Consider the following 16,606-nt stretch of genomic DNA (forward strand, 5'->3'; position numbering starts at 1 on the left):
TAGCCATTGGACTGTTCAGCGGCCAGAGCTCTTATTGGAGTCAGGTGGTGGATACCTTGTTAGCATGCGTATAGGTTCTTCTATTGTTTTCTAAATGTTATCTCTGTAAAGCTTTTACCTTAAGAATAAATGTGCTTCCTTAGAAAGAGCTGTGTGGTAAATTAACTGTAACAGTTAGACTGTTTACCATCTCTGAAGAGAAAAGTAAAGCAGGCCTGCTTAGGCAGTCTGACTTTGCTGAGGATTTTACAATGCAAGCAGGGAATGGTGCAGAGTGGAAATATCCCAGTCAGAAGGGAGAGAGACATGCTTCTCCTGCCAGGAGACAAAACAGCAGGGGAGCTGAAAGCCTAAAAGTGGGTACCTTTGTGCGCTTACATAGGGAGAATATAGGTGTGGTTGCCCTGAACTACGACAACAATGCTTAAGTTCTCTGCACAGAAATTTTGCAAGCAAACCGTTTAATTCTAAAACCACTATATTTCTTTAGCAAACCCTGCCAGACGGAACATCTTGCTAGAAGTGTCAGTAAAAAAAAAAAAATCATTAATTCATAAAATCATAGAAGTCAGTAAACTCTGGAATTCAGCAAATGCTATTGCCAAGGGGCAAGGGACCAGTAGGGCCATAAACAAAAGATGAAGAAAGAGGGTAAAAGAAGGGATGTCTGAAGAAAGGATTGAAGCATTAGAGGCAGCTTTTAAGAGGACATTATGGAGCAACAGCAGTCACTTCCTATCTAAGGATGCAACTGAGTTGCTTTATATAAGGCTGATGTTGCTACCTGCCCTCACTTACCACTACTGGCTCTGAAATCAACAATAAAAGGCATATAGGTATAATTTAGGTCTGGGGCCCACGATTTGAAGTGAATTAAGATAACAGACTTCTAAAAGACACTGAAAACAGAGGTATTCAGAGCTCAAGGAATAAACTTTTTGCCACTTAAAATACAAATACAATTTAGTTTCCTGGCAACCTCCATCTAGTGCCCAGAACACATCTAGCTGCAGAGAGTAGTAATTAACTTCTGAATCTGTAACATGGCTATGGGATAACTGCTCTGACTAGCTTAGTATAGGACAGCAAGTGTTGGAGATCAACATTTTTAAAATGAAAGTAAATCCAGTGTCCACCAAGGGCTTTTCTTGTGGCCACAGCCTCCTGGTGGTGATTGGGGGCCAGTAGGAGCAAATCAGTGGCCCTTCCCCAGGGCCCCCCTCCGGAGACACAAACACTGGAGAAGCAGGCAGACAGTGAGTTCCCCACACTTCCGGAGGCGCTGGGGTCGGACTTCAGCCCTGGAGCTTTGGGCTCTGGCCCCCAGGTGCAGGGCTTCGAGCTCTGGCCCCCGGGGTCACCACTCCTCCCATTGACCCTGGCCCGTTCTGCCTTCCTCCCCACCTCCCCATACAGGACTTAAATTTGTATGAACTCCCCAAGCCCTTTCCTTACAAATGTAGACCACAAAATGTACCCCAAATCAAGCAGAGAGGCCTGTCAATGGAAAAAAATGTAAATCAAAATGTTTCCAAGGAGGCCCAAGAAACCTTCTGAGGGCAGTTGGAGTAATTTCCTACCCACAAACATCAGGAGGTTCATGGGCAAGGAACAAATGACTCCTTGCTCCCCCCACTTCAAGACCTTCAGACCTGTTGGGTCAAGAGGAAGGAAGCCCTACTCCTGCAGATCTTAGAATAACCGATGTAGGAAGTCTAGAGGAGAGTGGTGGTGGTGACAAAGATACTGGATAGGATAAAGCGCGGAGGAGATCAAGTAGCCATTCTTTCTTTTCTTGTGGACCTACTGAGGTCTGCAGGAGGGGAGAACTGCCAGCAACCTTTAGGATAACTGATCCTCTTTATGAGCCTCACTGGCCTTGTTTGTGAACTCCTTCTAACTTATATGAGCCTTGGTAGATTTGTTAATCCCCATGATCAGTCTATTTTGGTTTGTTGGGAGGCAAATGAGGCTATTTTGAGATCCTTTGGTGCTCAAGAGTTTATGGCCCAAGGGAAGGCAAGGAGATTGGGATTCTGATGAGCATTTTAAGGCTCCAGGAGGAGGGGGAATAGAAGCCTAGTAAATGCTCACAAGGGAGGCCTCTGATGGAGAAGAGGGTTTTGGAAGATCTCAAATGTACTCCATTATGACTCTCAAGATGGAAATTAGAGGCTGAGAGAGGGCTGAAGATCCTGAGTCTCACTATGGGGGACGAGAAGCAGGTAAATAAATCTTCATTCTTCACAAACCCTTTCATGGAGCCCTGGAAGCGACATAAGACAAAGGAAGAAGTTCTTCACTCCCCAGCACTCATCATGGAGACTGGGAAACAGGAGGAGCAAGGAGGTTCTCCCTTATTTCCCCAGCCCATCTGTTCTGCTAACCCCCAAGCCTCCTGTCTGCCTCATCTCCAGCCTGCCACCTTCCCTCCAAGACTTGAGGAGGAAAGCTCCAGCCTTTGGAACATTAGGAAGTTGAGGACAAGGGAATTGCACTCCACCTCACATCCTAGGTTCTGCAGATGTATGATCCTGTTGACATACAAAGATCTGAAGAAGTGGTAGTCCCTTTTTGAGCACATTAAGATGTCTGCAGACTCCCCCTCTGAGACTGGTTGAATATGCATTGATCATCATAAGACTTTAAGCCCAGAAAACAAAGGCAGCTTGTAACAAGACACCGGCGCTGAAGTAAACCTGTCAGTCACAAAATTCAAGACCAAAAAGACTCCATCTTGTCTTCTGTATCTCACAGGCAACCAACACCACCCAGCACCACATACTAAAACTAACAACCGAAATAAGACCAAGATATTTCAGCCCTCAGGAACCTAAAGAATTATGTGCCACCGGGAGAGAATAGGAGGACAAAAGCACACCAATGCCAAGGCTTCTGCAATGACAGGAAACTGATTAAGTCAGATGTGTGTTCCAGTGTACCTGTGGCAAGTGTACCTCATTCAGTCCCATCGGATGGGAGGTAACCAAAATGTCAAGTGGCACTCATGTGACCAGGTTACTAGTATAAGCAGAAATTTGATTAGATAATATTGAGAAGTTAGGGGAGCCTGCTGGTGAGACAGGAGCCTGGAAAGGACTCTCTGGAGCACCTATGCAGAAGGCCTAATGAAAGCCTGCAGAAAGAAAGCCTCATCTGAGACCCTTGCAGAGAGTGGTGGCCCAGGGAGAAGTTTCAACTTGGAAGTGCTATAAAGGACTGGCAGGAAGACAAAGCCCTAATAACAGGACTGAAAAGATGTGATGCTCCTTCAGGAGTACCAAGCATTGCGAGGTACCACACCATCACCTGCCCTTGGCGTGAGGAAGTCTTGTCCGTGCCTGCTGTGCATTAGCTCCCTGAAACCACCAGCCTCTGGCAGCACAAGCACTGCATTCCAGGCCTCGCTCTCACTGTACAGGCATCAATAAGCACACAACAACCCCCAAGTCCTCAGAGTATTCCCTGCAGTGTCCAGACCCTTATCCGCTGAACACTCACAGAATTAACAGGCTTTCTGTTCCCAAATGAACAGTACACAACCATTTGTAAGATTCAACTCAAGATCACCACTTTGCTTAACGCCATAGTGCTTATATATATTTACAATGAAAACAAGAATAAGGTTATGATCGAAGAAGGGAGATTCAAATGAGTGGGAATAAGAATATTGGAAACAAATGGTTACAAATAAAATGAAGTTGTAACACATTTTACAGACTAAACTTAACTAACAGGTTAACCTATCTAAAGTAGCTTATCTCACCCCAAAAAGAAAAGGAGTACTTGTGGCACCTTAGAGACTAACCAATTTATGTGAGCATGAGCTTTCGTGAGCTACAGCTCACTTCAGGTCACGAAAGCTCATGCTCAAATAAATTGGTTAGTCTCTAAGGTGCCACAAGTACTCCTTTTCTTTTTGCGAATACAGACTAACACGGCTGTTACTCTGAAACCTATCTCACCCCAAGTTCACTTCAGCATTTTCAACCAAGCCTGGCTGAGACCCTTCTTTCAGGAAGCAAATTCACTTCCTCAGTCAACGGTGATAGGGAGTCTTCCTTGTCCCACAAATACAGTAGTAGAGTAAGTCTTTGATGTGCACCTCACAATCAGGTTCTTCCCTCCACCCACCAGCTTGTTTTCTCTTCTCATTAGTTTCTTTCTTTGAAGTTCTCCCATTACTTCATTTGCATTTGGTTCAGATTGACATTTATTGTCTGACAGCAAACCTGTTTTTCACCTTTTCTGGTGAGTAGCATCTAGACACAGACTTTAAGAACATAATTTTCCATGTATATTCATAACTCCTTACATAACATCCGTCCATGTGTTTCACAATGATATTGATGACAAACGCAAAACTGGCTTTTTGAGACCCCACATGACATTCTTTGGCCAATTAGAATGTACATGCCAGACCCAAGAGATCCATATAACTCCTTTGAACCACATTGCCATAGGGGTATTTGGGTTACAGAGGTCCACTTGGGTTGGGAGGCGGGGAGCTGAGAGGGAAGTGAAGTTCTGATCAGAACAAAGGATTATTACATTCTGGAAAAAACAGAAAGGAACTCATAAGTCTTGTGAAGAAAACTAGAAGATTTGGTTTTGCATTAAATTCATTTTACATCACTAAATCAAACCTTACAAAGGGAGAGTTAATTCAAAAGCACCAGTTATCACAGAGGGATTAGACAAGTGGATACACCTAGTGGATGGAGGGCAGGGGGAAAGCAACATACATGGTCTCTTGATTTTAGTAAGTCCTTTGACAGTCTCATATGACATTCTCACAAGCAAACTAGTGAAACGTGGTCTAGATGAAATTACTGGAAGATTGATGTATAACTACTTTAATGACCATACTCAAAGAGTTCTCTGTCTCTGGTTGTCTGTCAAACTGCGAGGACATATCCAGTGGGTTCCCACACAGGGTCTGTGCTGGCTCCATACTATTCAATATTTTCATTAGATGACTTGGATGAGAGTATATTCATAAAATTTGCAGATGACACCAAGCAGGAAGGGGTTGCAAGCACTTTGGAAGACAGGATTAGAATTCAAAATGACCTTGATAAATTGGAGAATTGGTCTGAAATCAGTAAGATGAAATTCAAAAGCCAAGTACCACATGTAGGAAGGAAAAAATCAAATGCACAACTACAAAAAGGGTAAAAAAGGGATCTGGGTGTTTTAGTGAATCAGAAATTGAATATGAGTCAATGTGATGCATTTGCAAAAAAGTCTAATACTCTGGAACGTATTAAAAGGAGCGTGATATGTAAGACAAAGGAGGGAACTGTCCCTCTTTACTCAGCACTGGTGAGGCTTCAGCTGGAGTATTGTCTTCTAATTATGGAGGCTACACTTTAAGAAAGATGTAGACAAACTGAAGAGAATCCAGAGGAAAGTAACAAAAATAAAAGCTTTAGAAAACTTGACCTATGAAGAAAGGTTAAAAAAAACTGGGCATTTTAGTCTTGAGAAAAGAAGACTGAGGGGGAACCTGGTAACAGTTGTCAAATATATTAAGGCCTGTTATAAAAAGGACAGTGATCAATTGTTCTCCATGTCCACTGAAGGTAAGACACAAAGTAATGGTCTTAATCTTCAGCAAGGGAGATTTAGGTTAGATATGAGGAAAAACTTTTTAATTTAGCATAGTTAAGCTCTGGAATAGGCTTCCAAGGGAGGCTGTGGAATCCCCAGCAGTTTTTAAGAGCAGGTTAGACAAACACCTCTTGGGGATTGTCTGGTATACTTGGTCCTGCCTCAGTGCAGGGGCTGGACTAGATAAACTCTTAAGGTCCCATCCAGCCCTACATTTCTATGATTCTAAGTGGAAGGTAAATCTGAGGGAGCAGTTGGGCCTGACGACAGATCAGGTCAGCCCTGCTACTAAGTCTCTGTCTTTAGACTTCTTCAGGTAGCCTCAATTGGAATTCCTAGGAGTAACAGGAACAGGGCTCTTCTCTAGCATAACTTACAACCATGAAAAAGGAAAAGATTAAAGAAAATTCTCTCACACAACACCAGATTCATACATTATAAAACCAGAAGGATCCACTGTTATCATTTAGCTCAGCGGTTCTCAAACTTCATTGCACTGAGACCCCCTTCTGACAACAAAAATTACTATACGACCATAGGAGGGGGGACCTAAGCCTGAGCCCCGCCACGCCAGGGTGGAGGGGTCAAAGCCAAAGCCCGAGCACCACCACCCTGGGCAGGGGCCAAAGCCCAAGGGCTTCAGCCTTAGGTGGGTAGCCTGTAACCTGAGCTCTGCCACCCAGGGCTGAAGCCCCTGGGCTTCAGCTTCAGCTCTGGACCCCAGCAAGTCTAAACACTAGCCCTGACGTCCCCACCCACAGTTTGAGAACCACTCATCTAGCCTGACCTTCTGCATAATTTAGGCTGTAGCATTTCCCTGAATTATTTCCTGTTTGAATTAGAGCATGTATCTTTTAGAAAAACATCCAAACTTGACTTTAAAATATCTAGCAACGGGGAATCCACTCCACAACTCTTGCTGAGTTGTTCCAATGGTTAATTACTCTCGCTGTTAAAACTGTGCACCTTATAATAAAGGTGAATTTACATCTACAACAGGTCAGTGCTTTGAGTGCATACCACCTTTAAAGAATATTAATATTCAACAAAGGTAAACCCAAGGAATGCAAAGTTAAAGCTGCACATTCCAGACAAGACACCCAAACTATCTAAACATTTTCCTTGCAACAAAGCCCTGAAAAAGAAATTCACACTTTTCTTTGCATCCATAAGAAGCTTTAAGTTTTATCAACATCACAAAACTATATCTTTTACTTGTAGAGAGCACTTGTTTGGCTTTACAGCCATACACACAAAATGATGTGGTAAATTCCTTACCATACTCTCCCCACAGCCAGTCATTCTTCACTCTTCATTACAAGACCAATTCTGATAGGCGCTGAGGGCACTCCACTCCTCATATGAAGTGTTCAGCACCTTGCAGGATTGTATCTTACATAGGGCAACCAATTATCCAAGTGTTAGATACAGAGCTAGCCTGTCTCTATAGAGCAGGTTTCAGAGTAACAGCCGTGTTAGTCTGTATTCGCAAAAAGAAAAGGAGTACTTGTGGCACCTTAGAGACTAACCAATTTATTTGAGCATAAGCTTTCGTGAGCTACAGAGCAAAAATTCATATCCCTAACATTATGAAACAAAAGTACTTACATGAAAAGAGCAAAAGTTGGGGTGATGGCGAACCATTGCACTGAGTAAAGAAGACAAGCACACTAAATGAATTAAAACGCCATTGTTACATAGTATATGGATCATCAAAAATGTGCACTAAGAAAAGATGAGATGCTGGCAGTTTGGGTGCTTGTTTGAAGTGCTTGGGTGAGAAAACACTTAAGTGTCAAAAATCAACAGGGGAACTTGAAGTCTGTTGCAGCCCAAAATATTAAAAGTGGCACTTTATTATTCAGGATATCTATATCTATATTTGTTTAGATTTCAATTGCTTACTTTACCAACTATAGTTTATATTTTATTTTTTTACTACTAGCCATATACAGTTGTGAGAGAGTGAGTGAATTATTTTCTGGTTCATATATCAGTTGCAGAATCTTTATTATTAGTGATTTTGTTCAAATCAGAAAGAACACAGTCAAGCTTCCAGACCTCAAAGTGGAGTTTCCACTGATAATTATTTCAGAAAAAAACAACTATTTTTTACTTGTAAAATGAGTAAATTTGTCTCAAAACTTGTGTCAAACAGAACTCCACGCTTCCATTTTTAGAGTCACTTTTCTGAGTACAGAAAGAATCCAACTCCCACTGAATTCAGTGAGAGTTGGATAAGTCCCTAATGAACACTGCAGCTCACTATGGACCAGTTCTTGTTTCCACTGAAATCATCAGTACAATTCTACTGATCAAGTCTTTACTAATTCCTCACAGAGAATGATCTTGTGTTAAAAGACCTGACTGAGAATCAGGATAGAGAGAAAATTTAGTCAAAAGGATTGTAATGATTGTAAAAAGAACAGGAGTACTTGTGGCACCTTAGAGACTAACAAATTTATTAAAGCATAAGCTTTCGTGGGCTATAGCCCACTTCATCGGATGCATAGAATGGAACATATAGTAAGATATAGATATATATACACACACAGATAAGTTGGAAGTTACCATACAAACTGTGAGAGGGGAATTAGTTAAGATGAGCTATTATCAGCAGGAGAAAAAGCTTTTGTAGTGATAATCAAGATGGCCCGTTTAGACAGTTGACAAGAAGGTGTGAGGATACTTAACTTAAGGAAATAGATTCAATATGTCTAATGACACAGCCACCCCCAGTCTCTATTCAACCCCAAGTTAATGGTATCTAGTTTGCATATTAATTCAAGCTCAGCAGTTTCTCCTTGGAGTCTGTTTTCTTTTACTGTGGCCAGAGAGGTTGAAGTGTTCTCCTACCGGTTTTTGAATGTTATGATTCCTGATGTCAGATTTGTGTCCATTTATTCTTTTGCCTAGAGACTGTCCAGTTTGGCCAATGTACATGGCAGAGGGGCATTGCTGGCACCTGATGGCATGTATCACATTGGTAGATGTGCAGGTGAACGAGACCCTGATGGCGTGGCTAATGTGATTGGGTTCTATGATGGTGTTACTTGACAGTCACAGCAATCACCACCCTCACTGAGAAAAATTATGGATATAAAATTTGAAAGTTAGGCTACCCAGAAACATGTTTTGGCTATTTACCCAACCACATCAGTTAGCTGTCCCTAGTCCATGCCCACTAACTAATCTAAAGTTTTATATTTTAAGAAAGAGCTAATTTATTCTTTAAAAAATTCCAAGGTGCCTTTTCCCCATATCCATCTAGAAATTTCTTTCAGAGTTGTACTTATTTATCCTTCACCTCCTTTTATAAAATCCTGGGTAAGATATGGTAGTATTTAGTATTCCGGCATCACCAACAACAGGGAGGTGACATGGATTAAAGAAGTTTGGTGTACTAGCAAAACTGATCTCCTACTAATACATCTGCCCTAGACATTGAACTGAAAGGACAGAAACTCTGCAGTTTATTTATTGGAACATAAAATCATATACATGCTTGCATTTTAGTCCTAATAATACATTCTTGCAGGCAAGACATATCAATCAGTTGTTGAAGTAGTCCGTAGTGCATAAAAGAAGATGTTAAAACTCAATCCACTTCTCTTGTGCTGCTTAATTAAATAAATTCCTTGGGGTGCTTGTGGTATGAACTGACCCTTCCAAAATATGGCTTCTGGACTCTGAATTACAGTACATTGCACATGGTTGGGGAATGGTTCTCTGGTTCTGCAGCATTAGTGCTTCACTTAACTGAAACTGAAGGACTCTTAACACTCCAGTGCTCTAGAACTAATATACTTGTATTAAGTTCAAATTTTGGTTGTGGCATACCAGTATAGTGGGCTTCCTCAAATTTTCATCAATAGGTTTCTTGGGGGCTTGACTCACCACTGCAGCGCTTCCTGCTGGTTGTCCTGGGAATTAGCTCTGCCCCTCTTCAGGTGGTGTCTTGCCCACCGTCACCTCTGCTCCAGGACCTGTGTTGCCCCAAGGACCACTGCGTCCTCTTCAGGACACAGCCCTTTGTCTTAGTAACTAAAAAGTGATCTGCTACCTTTTCCCTGTTAAGGGACAAATCAGAGATCCTTATTACCTCTGTCAGACCCACATCACTGATGTCTAAAATAAAGGTTACTATTTGGGAAAAACAGAAAATTTCAGTGTATTTTGATGACACATTGCTGTAACTTTTCCCTGTCCAACTCACTAACAAGCGCTACCTAGTTATGTCAAGTTACAAGGTGACTATCAAAGTCTGTGCTCTCTACTTAAAGATGAGACCATATTGGTAATGTTTATTCTTAATGTCATGAACAAAAAATTCCAATATTTGGGGACTACCGCCATAGCGAGCCTTGCATGACATTTTTGCTGTGAGCTCAAAAAACTTGATAAATAGAACCGTTTAGGTGTTTGCAGTTAGAAATAAATCACTACTAATAATCTGAAAATAGATTAATTTAGTTTATTTTAAAAAGGGACTATGGCTATGCAAATGTATCACCATACACTAAAAACTGTGATACTATCATTTCAGCAGTATTATTTTAACCAATGCAATATATTTCAGAAGTCCTTCCAAGAAACATTATTTATAAGCACATCTTTGGGAACAGCATTAAAAGTTCTATAGCAGCATCTAACATGCCCATAATTTATATTGATTGTTTATCTTACAAAAATAGTTCCTAGCTGTTTTTGAAGGGGAGGAGATAAAAAATCTTTTAAAAGAAACTTTACCTGCAAAGACAGCAATTTTAAAACCAAAAACATTTTAAGGTTTGAAGGCCATTCATCAAAAGAATTTATTCAAGGTAAGACAAGTTTTGGATCAAAAGCATTCGTTTCCCCTTTAATTTAAAGGAAAGCCATGTGTGTACCATATTCTTGGCATTCATACAAAAAGTACTTTGCTAAGCATGCTAAAAAATGGATAATTATGAATTTTTATTTTTCTGCCCCATTAACAAGTATTTATGTTCATTAGTGTGTGTATTTACATAGAGATAGAGGTATAAAGAAATTTATATCCAATTTAAAATTTAAAGCCAGTTTCCATCTTACTTTAATAATGCATTTAATATTACATTACATATTAAATTATTCTAATAGTTCATGTTTTCACAGTATAGTTCTTACGGTACTAGAATGATATTAAAGCAGGATATAAACTTTAAAAAAGTTTATGATCTTTGACTGAGGGCTACCATAACAGCTAGTATTGAACATCTTTCAGACAGATAGCTGGTAGAAGAATGCTACCTCTAAATACATACGGGCAGTTCCTCACCTGTTGTAAATTGACATAGCTCCACTGAAGTAAAGATTCTACTGAGAATCTGTCTCATATTTTCCATATCACTTCCAGTTTATTATATATGTATGTTGATACAAAAATATAGACACATAAACACACATTTACTGTCCACCATGTGAACTTTCAGAGTGCTAGGCCTAGTTTTAACAGCCACTATGTCTGCAGCCTAAAGGAAATTCCCATCACTCACTCTGTTCTGTCATGGGCACTGTGATTAACAAGTATAACACATCACCATTTTTAGTGCAATTTTCAACATTCTGGAAATATAATGTGCTTATTTATGCCATGTTCATCATTATAGTGCCACGGAATTGTGAACTTGTGGTTAAAATGTTTTTGCACACTTGCTTTTTCCTACTGAAGTTAACAATTTTACTGTTTAAAATAGCATCATTTCTATTTTATATTTGTAACTGCTGAACTCAGCTACTCGCAAATATTTTGCTTAACGTTTAATAAATTCTTGTATTTTAACTTCAGAAAATGACCCCTGATCCCTACATTAACAGGGTTTAGGTACACAAAATACAGTGGATCAAACCATCTTTCTCCAAAGTAATACCCTGTACAGAAAACATTTTATGACCTATGTCTTTCTAAAGTCACAATTACACTATAAAATAAACCCTGAAAAATATTACATTACTTAAGGAATGCTTGAAACACTGGACTCTATACTTTACCTTAAAAACCATCACCTTGCTGATCTTAGCAATTAATTGTTTACTGTACACATCCTACTGATATTTTCAGGTTGAGGTGATTGTATGATCACCTAAACTTTAGCGCACTAATCCATAATTCAAGTTACCTTTTAACTTAACTGTTTCCTACTTCAAAATTCATGCAGAAAATTTTCCATTGGTAAGTGTACTGTGATACATGTAATTTTTTCACTGATTACCAGTGAAGTATTCTTGAACAATGGGTAAATATATTAGCAACACATTCTGAAAGTTTTTGACTGAAAAGGACTAAATATAAATTAGCATCAAACACAGGAGCATATTTTGTACTTATACTTACTTTTCACAAATGTACCTTGCAAATGAATGCTACTTTGCAAATCTTAGGCCTGGTCTACACTTGGGGGGATTGATCTAAGTTACGCAACTTCAGCTATGTGAATAACATAGCTGAAGTTGACGTACGTAGATCTATTCGCCGCGGTGTCTTCACTGTGGTGAGTCAACAGCTGACGCTCCCCCGTCGACTCCGCCTGCATCTTTTGCTCCGGTGGAGTACTGGAGTCGATGAGAGAGCGCTTGGCAGTCGATTTATCACGTCAAGACTAGACGCAATATATCGACCCCCTGCTGGCTCGATCGCTGCCCGCCGATCCAGTGGGTAATGTAGACAAGTCCTAAAAGATATAAAAGCTTAACACGCCAGGTTCAGTTTCAGGATAAGACGAGCTGGTCCAAAGGCTAGAACCAATTGAGAGTCCCAATTTCACTCATATCAGAGTTTATAATGACTTTCGTACAATAAAATCCTTAACCTGACCTGAAGTTTAGCAGTTGAGTTTGTTTTCTAACCAGAGCCAGAATTTTGCTTCCTACCCACCCATCAATGCCCTATGTAGATAAAATGGTCAAGAGCATTGCTGTCTTTGTACTTTCCCCAAACACAGAGTGAAATTAGTTTTGCTATGGTCCAAGTTCTCAAGAAATTAGTAAAGCACATTAACAAAAATGTGCATTAAATAGCTGCCAGAAAAAGGCTAGTAGTATATTAAATGTATTAAGATGACTTCTGATTCTATAAACAGAACATTTCTCTAAAATGTGAAAAGTCATCTGAAATTCTAAAATGTCTGTCAGTTTCCAATGCTTTTATCATATAAGATCATTGGGGAAGAATACTGTTAAAAGTAGTTTTTATTTTGACACAGATAAGAGACACTGCATCTTTAAGAGTCCAGCAGTTTCAAAGCAACTCTAGGCTGCAATCATAACATCCATTAGAGTGCTCCACGTTTCAGAGCAAGCAAGCAAGTGGTTGTCATTGTAGCCAGTAAATCACCTGATCCTATTACAAAATCAATTACTGCAGCACATTTCTATTGCTACATAACTTGATGATAGCAAAATGATATTGGATAGCTACTGCAAGGTCAAGAAAACTGCTAGGAACATCTCAAATTTGTCTTTTCATGTAGGTCCAAATTATAATGCATCTACTTCATGGTATATTTTAGATTTTAAATAAATATGTATAGTTACCTTCTTTGGCTGACTGGGACATTCGGTGGATAGTCTCTGTAACTGGTCTGATGTGTGGCTGCAAGATAGAAGATCAGAGCAGCAGGTCGAACGGCCCAGCCTCTTCATTAAAGAAGAAATAATGCTGCAGCCACATCCACACATTGACTTGCTCATCAGATGACTTTATTCCTTAAGAAACCAGAACTGGTACATTCCCATATATATTCAAAATTGGCTGCCTGCCTCATTCTGCAGCTCCCTGGCTGAAATTAACACTGACAAACAGAAAAAAAACACGTGTTCCTCCCCCCCCCCCCAAAAAAAAAAATGGGGGGACACCAGCCACAGTCCCATCACCAAGCAAAATCCATCATTTAAAAAAAAAAATTCCCAGACTATTGTTTTACAAGCTAAGATATTTTAAGGCTCTTAACTAGTTTATAAAGGGAAGAAAAGCATCTAACAGAAGAATAAATTCGAGGTGTCAGACACCCTAAATTGCACACTCACTACAGCTTCTGTCCTCCTCCATCACTTCAAGTCCATTTACCTACTCTACCAGCTCAGTCTATCCAACCTGTTCTCTCTCAAAGTGCACACTATTCCAATAGCCAACAGAAAAGAGCCACACCCCTCAACATCACCCATGCACTCTATTCAAGAACCGCTCAATACCTGGAAAAGAACTGCTGTTGCATTGCTTAGAGCAACAACAGGGAACGGATTTCTGGATGGAGCCTGACCTGCCAATCAGAGCAGTTGACCTTTTATGACTCTAGTGTTCAAGAGGGACCTGTCAATTACATGTAAGAAGAATGACAGACTTGTCTTCCTGTTATACTCTACAATAGATTTTCTACAAAATATATTTTAAAATTTTATTCTAAATTGAAAATGCACATGCAACAAAAAGATTGCACCGAGGCATACAACTCTCTGAAGATAAATGACAATTGCTGCTACCAAGCTATGTGAGTTACTATAACATTTAAGAAAAAACAAATACAAATTTAAACCAAAGAAGGACTAAGCAATAAAGGAATTTAAGCTGAAACATAACCCTGCTCTTATCAATTCCCAAGAGAAGCAATAGAGCTATCTAGTATAAGCAGCTTTGAAAAAAAAGTTAGACAAGTCTTTGGCTCAGAGGAAGAGTTACACAGAAAGGCAAACCTAATTCAAAAGAGCAGTCAGATCTAGATAGGCTTCCTGGCCTGTTTCAAAAAATGTTATGTTCTGAAACTAAAATATGATTTCTCAATAATACTGTGTACCTGCTTAATTTCATCTATATAATTTAATCTCTCAGTCAGAAAACTTGACAGTGTTTCTCGAAGTACTAAATCAGTGAACCATTTACTGTTTTTTTCTTTCCATATGATAAAACATGCCAGTATTATAAATATTATAAAAAGATCATTTCAACTGGCTTACTGAAGTAAGCAATACGGTTTCTGAAGTAGAAGGGCTCACATTAACACAAATGCTTAAAATCATTACAGGATAATGTGACTTGAAATAATTGTCACTTGCATTTATAGAGCTATCAGTGCTTGTCTAGTTCAATAGCATTCTCTTTATCAAAAGGTTAAGAAAAAATATAGATGGCATGAAAGCAGCTTAAACATACATATTCAAGAAAAACTTCTTGTTTTCATACTGCATTGAAAGCTTAATTTCTCTCTTGCTCTCTCCTGCTCCCTATGCTTCTTTCCCTCCCCTTCCTAGGTTTAAAGCTGAACTGAGCTAGTATTGCCTCTCCCTTTCACCTTGCTCTGCCCTTTTGATATTTATGTTTCTATTCAATCAATTTCCAGTAGTATCTAAATATAAGCATGCACTGCAAATTGAATTAAAAAAAACCTTTTGTAGATAAAGACTATGGATGCAAATAAGCAAAATAATGCAATAACCTTTTACTCGCCTGCTTGAGGTACTGTCTGCTGCATAGAATTTTAAATCCTCATCTGCAGATGCAATTGAGCTGGTATTGCCAAGGACTTTGCTCTTCCTGTGCTGATTCTACACGTCTATTCATTGAAAGAGCACATTATGTCGAAAATTTAAAGTAAAATCAGGTGAAATTACTCAGATGGTTTGAAAGGAACCGACATCTAAAAATCAGCTGCTGCTTTGACCAGTCACATTTCAGAGATATGTCAGACACATTGGTGAAGAAAGTCTTATTGCTGATGCATGCTTACCAGCAATATGCAGGATGTGGAAGTGCAGAGAGCTAATGAAAAAATATTAATACACAGAACTGAAGTGCAAGGATCAAGCTTTGACCATTAATACTTCATGTCTTTCATACCACAAAATCTCTTCTCTCAAGATGCTATTGCTTATAAAGCTAAGAGATCTTGTCAAAAACAAAATCCTTGTTTCAAACCCTTGCATCTCAGTAGACTGCAGATAAGTTCTAATAAAATATTCTAACTCTGTGCACAATACCTCTAATAAATGGAAATCTTATTTTTTCTTTGGCAGCACATAATTAAGCATTACAAAATGTTATTTCTAAACAAAAATAGACTAATAAAATACTAATGCACTGGGTAAAGATTTTTAGTTTAACATGGTTATGAAATACACTAGTACTTCATTGGAATTTGAATTCCTCTTAACAGAAATGAAACACCAGCAGTAAAGGCTGTTATTCATTATTTATGATTTTTCCCTCCTCATGTCAGTTTCCTTAATGTACTATTGATTCTCAGAATGCATACAGATGGGGCCAGTGACAGACAAACCAGATATATATAGAACAACTATCCAGAAAAGACAAAAGGAAGATGGTTTAGAAAGATACTAATATCACTACAGAATTTTGTTTTCGAGGCTACTGATGGGAAGGACAAAACAATTCCAATAAAAGTTAATCCTGATGCTAATGATATAATTTAGCAGAGAGTGACAACCTTATATTATTTTGCACTGAACTGTTCTATAAAATAGTTTAAAAGGTGAAATCCGATTTTGTTTAATCTGAAAAGTGTCACAGCTACATTAGTTTCTCCTGCATTTAGAAAACTAGTAAACACTGCAGTCCCTAACACTGGTGATTTTGCACGTACTTTAACTCCAACAAAGACAAGTTACCATTAAAGTTAAAATTGGTTGCTATGAATTGAGCATAAGATCAACCTGACCTTCACTTTCCTGTTTCAAACTCTAATTTATTATGTTATCCCTCAAGTTATTCTTTGATAGAATCTATAGTAAGGCAAGCAATACTCTCAGAACTATTGATATACCACTTCAAAAGTTTAACAAGCCTTAAATATTTCTATTAAATCCGCTTAAAAAAAATCAAGTTTAAAAAATAGTTTTAATTAGCAAATTTCAAAAAAGCATTCATCTTGTTCTATAGTAAAAATGTTTTATTGCAAATATATTATTCTCTAGCAATTTATACAACCAACTATAGAATTCTACTACATCTCTTAAGTGAAAC

General features: G+C 39.0%; 1 protein-coding gene across 7 annotated transcripts in view; it reads right to left on the bottom strand.

Annotated features, from left to right (window-relative positions):
• FBXW7 (F-box and WD repeat domain containing 7) overlaps positions 1-16,606 on the bottom strand; it is a 249,601-nt gene that overhangs the window by 167,112 nt on the left and 65,883 nt on the right. Inside the window, exon 1 of one of the 7 annotated variants that reach the window (XM_048847369.2) lies at positions 15,063-15,085. The exons of 3 other annotated variants lie outside the window; for them this stretch is intronic. The gene's annotated coding sequence lies outside the window, so the exon portion shown is untranslated. Of the gene's footprint in view, positions 1-13,167; positions 13,249-15,062; positions 15,086-16,606 lie in introns of those variants that run through there. 3 more of the 7 variants (XM_048847370.2, XM_075127737.1, XM_075127738.1) reach the window with 3 other exon arrangements.

Source organism: Caretta caretta, chromosome 4 (genome assembly GCF_965140235.1).
Source record: "Caretta caretta isolate rCarCar2 chromosome 4, rCarCar1.hap1, whole genome shotgun sequence".
Lineage (NCBI taxonomy): Eukaryota > Metazoa > Chordata > Testudines > Cheloniidae > Caretta > Caretta caretta.